This window comes from Saccostrea echinata, unplaced genomic scaffold (assembly GCF_033153115.1).
Source record: "Saccostrea echinata isolate AGI-Se365-2 ecotype Australia unplaced genomic scaffold, CSIRO_AGI_Sech_v1 ptg000001l, whole genome shotgun sequence".
Taxonomy (NCBI): Eukaryota; Metazoa; Mollusca; class Bivalvia; order Ostreida; family Ostreidae; genus Saccostrea; species Saccostrea echinata.
Window position 1 is genome coordinate 17611141 of NW_026889750.1, and position 6720 is coordinate 17617860.

Consider the following 6720-nt stretch of genomic DNA (forward strand, 5'->3'; position numbering starts at 1 on the left):
ATTGAAAACATTGTATTAAGGGTCCTCCACACACCCCCAGCTTTTGTTCTCATATTACTGAGCATTACTTTTAACAAGCATATCAACCTTTAAAAAACTGGCCAAGAATATAATTTATACTGATTTTTTAAAAATTTAATTTCATAATTTTAAGAATTTTTTTCCACCATTTTTTGATAAGTAGCACAACATTTTTTTTTCCTGGCTTATATTTTTAAGGTCAGAAAAAAACCACAAAACTTAATTTTATCAGTCAACATATTTTTTAAAGAAATTAATAAAAGTTATAAAAATAAATATAACTCATTTTCTCTAAGATACATGGAGCAAAAAAATTAGGGAAGACTCCCGGTAGTGTAGAAGAAACATTATGAATTAAATTACAACAAAAAATTGAATTAAAATCAAACTTATTGATTTAGAGAAATTATTTTCAAAATCTTTGCAATTGGTATCAAAGTTTGTTTTAGAGTTATCTTTCCTATTACCCAGGGCTCAAAAACTTTGGTAGGTCTCCGCATACGTCATCATACTCAAGTTACTCGTTATTGGCATCTGAACTGGACAGACATAAATGAGCAAAAGTAGAGAGTATCAATATTTATAAACACACGAGATAGGTATTATTGAAACGCACAAATCAGTGTGGTGTGCAAAAATATCTACTTTTCACAACAAACTTTGTTGACATTATGGCGATGGATTGATTAGCCTGAAAGTATAAATAAACAAAAACCTTTTCTCTTAGATATACCTGTTATCTACGAATCATTACGCTACAAAAACTCAAAGGTCTGTTTTTCTTTTATTGAAAAAATCGACGCCTATTTCTTTCGGCCACGTCATGATCATGCCATTTGTTCACTGTTTATGATAACTCTAGGATGCCGCTCTCAGTTTAGAGCATAATTTTTGTTTGACAAAACCATCATCGCTAAAGCGTTTATAAGACTCTCTTACAGGCTGTGGCGGGGAAATCGTCAGTGCACAAACTATATAAAACCGGAAGTAAAAGTATTTTTCCTCGATATACGTCACAAATCACGGGGTGTGGACGACCCTTAAATGGATTTTAACACATAACTGGGGAGAAATTGGCAGTTTTAGTCTTTATCAAGATGGTTTAGTTACTATCTCTATTTTATGACAGGCCAGAAATTATTTTTTACTTACTTTGATATCCTTTCACACTACTTACTTAGTCCTTTTCGTGCTTGTCAGCACATAATGCCGTCACCAAAGACTTCCATGTTGGTCTATCTTGTGTCCATCTCTGGACCTGCCCCCATGACCAGTTGTTCTCTTTTATTTTCTTTCTCCACCGATCTTCTCCAGGTCTCTTTTGGTCTTCCTCTTTTTCTCTTACCGGTTGATGTCCATCTCAATGCAACCCTTGGGAAGGAGGTTGGGTGCATTATACTTATGTGTCCTATCCGCAACCATTTCCTTTTCTTTATAACTTGGGATAGAGGAGTGGTGTTGGTCCTTTTGTAATCTCTTCATTTGAGATGGAATTTGGCCAGAAAATTCTGCGAAGACAACGGGTCTGGAAGGCGTCTAGCTTGTTTGAGATGACTTTTGTTATTTTCAACGATTCAGCACCATACAGGAGGACCCCAAGCACATTACTCTTGAAAATCCTAATTTTGGTATTTATGCTGATCTTTGCTGACCTCCAGATGTTTCGCAGTGAAACATACGCTCCTGTGGCTTTAGAAATCCCAGCTAGTGCATCTACCTCAGAATTGCCATCTGTAGTGATTTTGCTTCCTAGATAGACAAAGTTTGTGACCTATTTTTATATTATTCAGGGTGATGGGTTCGTCTGATTTAGTGTTGACCTTCATGATCTTAGTCTTGGTGTTGTTAATTTTCAAACCAATCTTTCCTGCTGTGTTTGCTAGCTGGTTGGTTTTTTTCTTTATATCTTGATGTCGGTGAGCTAGCAGTGCTACATGATCTGCAAAATCTAGATCCTCAAGCAGTTCTGACATAGCCCAACTGATTCCCGTCCGCTTATTCTTGGTCGTTTCTCGCATGATCCAGTCAATGCAGAATGTGAAGAGAAGAGGGGGGAGCAGACATCCCTGTTTTACTCCAGTCTTCAATTTAAACACCTCTGATAGGTTTGATCCACAGATAACTCTGTCATTTATATCTGTGAACTGCATCTTAATGATGGAGATGATTTTTTCTGGGATCCCATGATGACTGAGAATTTTCTCTAAGGCTTGGCGATTAACACTGTCAAAAGCTTTTGTAAAGTCGATAAAGTTGATGTGAAGTGGAGAGTTCCATTCATTGCTCTGGTCTAATATTTGTCTGAGAGTGAGTACCTGGTCGGCACATGACCTTCCCTTTCTAAAACCTGCTTGTTCTTTCCGCAGTAGGGGATCTGCTATGTCTGCGATTCTGTTTCGCGACCTATTTTAACTCGCGAATATCAATCGCCGCGAACCATTTATTTTGCTTTGTATTTGTAAAGAATGATTCCTCAGTCGCAAAAATTAATCGTCGCGGATTGATTATAAACACTATAGTTAACTATAGTATAATATAGTTTTAACTATAGTAAATACTTTGATACTTTGATTTACTTTGAAACTTTACTGTAGAACTTTTTTGAACATTTAGAACCTTTATATTTCTTAAATTCAATACCATTGACGTAAATTTTTGAAATAATATGTAAATATACAAGTAATATTTCCGTTTAATATAAGAAAAGTGCTTATAGGGATTTTAAAAATTAAAATATAATTGAAAATCATATATAGTAAAGACACTTTGATTAACTACAGTAAAAACTTTGATTTACTATAGTGAAAACTTTGATACTCTAGTTAACTATAGTAAACTTTTGTTAAGGTAATGTCCAGTGCGTCTATATATGGCTGGTGTTATCAGGACCTCATTTTCAGTATCTAATATTGAACACTTCCTCAAAATGTTCTATCCAGCGGTTCTGTATGGCTTTTTCTTTTGATAATACAGTTCCTTTTTTTTATCTATAACTGGTAAATCTGATGATTTAAATTTACCTGCTAGTGTTTTTGTTATTCTATAGAGGACCTGCATATCTTGTTCTGCTTCGTTAGCTAGTTTTTTCAGTGTATGCCTTCCTGTCTGCTCTTGCATTCTTTACTTCTTTGTCTATAGCCCGATATTCTTCTTGGAGCTGATCTTTTTGTCTCTTGGATTTGATGGACAGGGTTTTCTTTTTCTTTTCTTTCCGTTGCTCTATGATTTTCCATGTATTGTCGGAGATTCATTCTTCTTTTTCCTCTTTCTTGGGCCAAGTAGTTGCTGAGCAATTTCTAATAATACTTCATTAAATGTTTCCATATCAATTTCATCATCTGAGTGTTCCATGAAAACCGAAAAATTGTTCTGAACTTTTAATTGAAAAGATCTCTTAATTTTGGTGTCTTTAAGCTTTTGGATATTAATTTTAAGCGGTTCTCCTTGATTTCTTTAACTTCAACTTGACTTTAGCCATTACTAATGAGTGGGCACTTTCCACGTCAGCTCCTTGTTTTGCAACTACATCCAGGAGGCTACTTCTCCATCTCTCGTTAATGATGAACTGGTCAGTTTGGTTTTTTCGTATGACTATCCGGGGAGTCCCATGTTGTCTTATGGATATCTTTGTGCATAGATATGTCCCGCCAATTATTAATTTGTTTTCTTGGCAGAAACTGCGCAGCCTCTCTCCGTTGCTGTTACATTGTATTAATCCTTGCTCACCCATAATGTTTTCTTTGCCTTGGTTGCTTTTTCAAACTTTTACATTTAAGTCTCCCAAGATAAGCAGAACATCGTGAGATGGTGTATTGTCTACTATCTCTTGTAAGCTATCATAGAAAGAGACTTTCTCATCATCTTCTGCATCTTCTGTTGGCGCATAGCAGACCACTACAGTGAGTTTGGCAAAAGCTCAGTTGAATCTTGCTGTTATGATCACTCACAAGTTTTCATTCTAGTAGACATCTATAAACTTGTTTTGTTATGATTATTGCTACTCCTCTACTATGTTGTTAATCAGTTCTTCCAGAGTCGAGTATTTGATGTCCTGACACTAGTTGTTTTGACCTATTTCCTGTCCATCTAGTTTCACTTACTCCAAGGAGCTCGATCTTGTAATGCTTCATTACTCTCACCACTTGCGCAAGTTTTCCTGTTTGGTAGAGGGTCATAGAGGATGTTCCAGAAGTCCACTCTACGTGTTATTTTTGGTCGAAGGACATCTATCAGAGTGGGAACTGGTATCCGAGTGGTTTCAATCCTTCTTCCATCATTTTGGTATCTGTTTAAGGTTTCTGTAGCTGCATTATTGGACATGTTAGGATTTTTTGCCCTAAGCATAACCCCCTGAACTCGGAGGGCCATTGGTTTTCTTTCAGGGTTGTCCTTCCCTTAGATGATGGCGTTCCATTGCTTTCGTGCTCATCTACACGGATTTTCTGTCTGGATTTTCTTCCATAGCCTTTGACTTTCACAAGCCTTCCCACAAGGCAGTGAGGCTATTTGACCCATACCTGGGGACTAGGTTTGCAGGCACCATGGCATATCTACTCACCGGTGGGCCATGCATGCCGTGCATTTAGGGGCCTAGTCTCCAACAAGACCCAGTGGTTCTGCTTGGGACCGTAAGGTACACAATGTCTATCTGCTACATCGGGGAGGTTTCCATATCTGGGCCACATAGGTCTAACTGTGGAGAGGCTGTACCTGGCAGATAAGAATTGCACATTCTGCTTATTTTTCGCAGCGAACTGATAGCCAGGGGTGGAGCTGAAAGCGAGAGTGACAAGCACAGAAACAGACGGACACACACACTACAAGACAGCAGACATTCACACTAAGACAGAATATCACTTTTATTCAGTAAATAAATCACAGTATTTCAATGTTGAAAATGTATTAAAAAAGAATCAACGTCACTATGCAGTTTAAGAATTCAGAAACGTACAAGAATTCTATCATACAAAGTAGAAGACTGAAAAAAAAGTAAAGTGAACTTTCTGTTGATTTAAATGCGTAAGTTTGTTTCATCGATCTTAAATTCCCCCTTCACTATACAGATCAGTGTAAGGTCTGTCTCATCACTACTGATGATAAAAGATGTATTGTTTTTAAGAGGTTGCTATTGAAAAAAAAAAAGATTTTATGTATTGCAAAGGATAAAAGAATCACTCATTAGATACTGTTGTGTTTTAAACAACGAAGTTTCAGGACAATTAATTATATATATATATATATATATATATATATATATATATATATATATATATATATATATATATATATATATATATATATAATGAAAAAAAATTAAACGTTTTCTTTATACCTTCAGGTGTACAGTCAATAATTTTTATCCTTTCATACTCTGTGTTTCTAACTCCTTTTGGAATTTAAACAGGACGTGCGTCATACATGCAGACTCTTTAATTTGTTGACAAATCCTTTTCAACATTAAACCTATGTTGAAGTTAAAGACGATTTCATATTGTTTACTATTTACTGTATTTCATGGCCTTCCGTGTGTTTTACGGAGTGCCTTGTCAATCTTACGGAGTTACTGTACCAGCAAAGGTAGGTAAAACTAATTACTGTATATCTACCTGTCAATAACAACAATGAAAACATAAGCAACGACTTGTAGATGCTTGTACACATATTCATTGTTAAAATGTTCAAGCTATATATTTTACGGTGAACATTTTTTTAAACCAATGAATGTATGATGTATGTATGTACCATTTTTTACTTGATAAGCAGTTTGACAATATAAAATTTGGGTGCGACAGTGATATTCCATGACGTATTTATAGCCGGTAACATTATCACAACCCCTAGTAAATATCTCCGAGACTACATTGTAATCTTATTCAAAACTTAATCAATAGGCATCTTTGTAATACCTTCGCTGAAAGTCATTTTATATACACAAATTATCCAGTCAGAAATCAGCATATTCTGTTTTGTCTCGTCGTTACTCAAGCGTTTACTGACATTAATTAAATTCCATATGGAAAGCTTACTCAGCAATCCAATGACTGGAACCTGTCCACTATGCTGTTTGAAACTTTCATTTTGTTTTCAGTCGAAGGTCCACTGTAGCCTGGAAAAAATAACGCTGACATGTGAAGAATTTTTTAAATTTTATTTTTTCAACACATTTAACTATCAAGTAAATTTAACAGCATTATAATGATCAGTTTTGGGACTTACTATAGCATTAATGGAGAGTTTATATTCAGATAACAAAGGAGGGGGGGGGGGGGCGATTATCCATCATTTATATAAAAGAGTGCTTCTGTCTACTTATTCTCCACAGTTCTTAAGGACGCTTAGTATATTTTTGATTTGTTTACAGTCAGAAAATTCTCACAAACTTTTTTTTTAATGCAGGCTTTATTGTCCCGTTACAGTATCAAATAAAGCTAACAAAATTATTTTTAAAAAAAATAGACCCAGCATCCCATCTGAAAAACAAAATTAAACATTTATCAATTATCATTTAAGGTTTTATATTATATTCAATATTATTTTGCAGTTCTTTGCAAAAAACATTATATGAAATAAAAAATTATTTTATAAAATTGAAGGATTTTGCATATTTTTCTAAAAATCATTTCAACTTCTATTAGCTGAGACCTGATAAAAGATTTTATTTTCTTCCAGCAATTAATGATTAACGACACATGGGTTGTG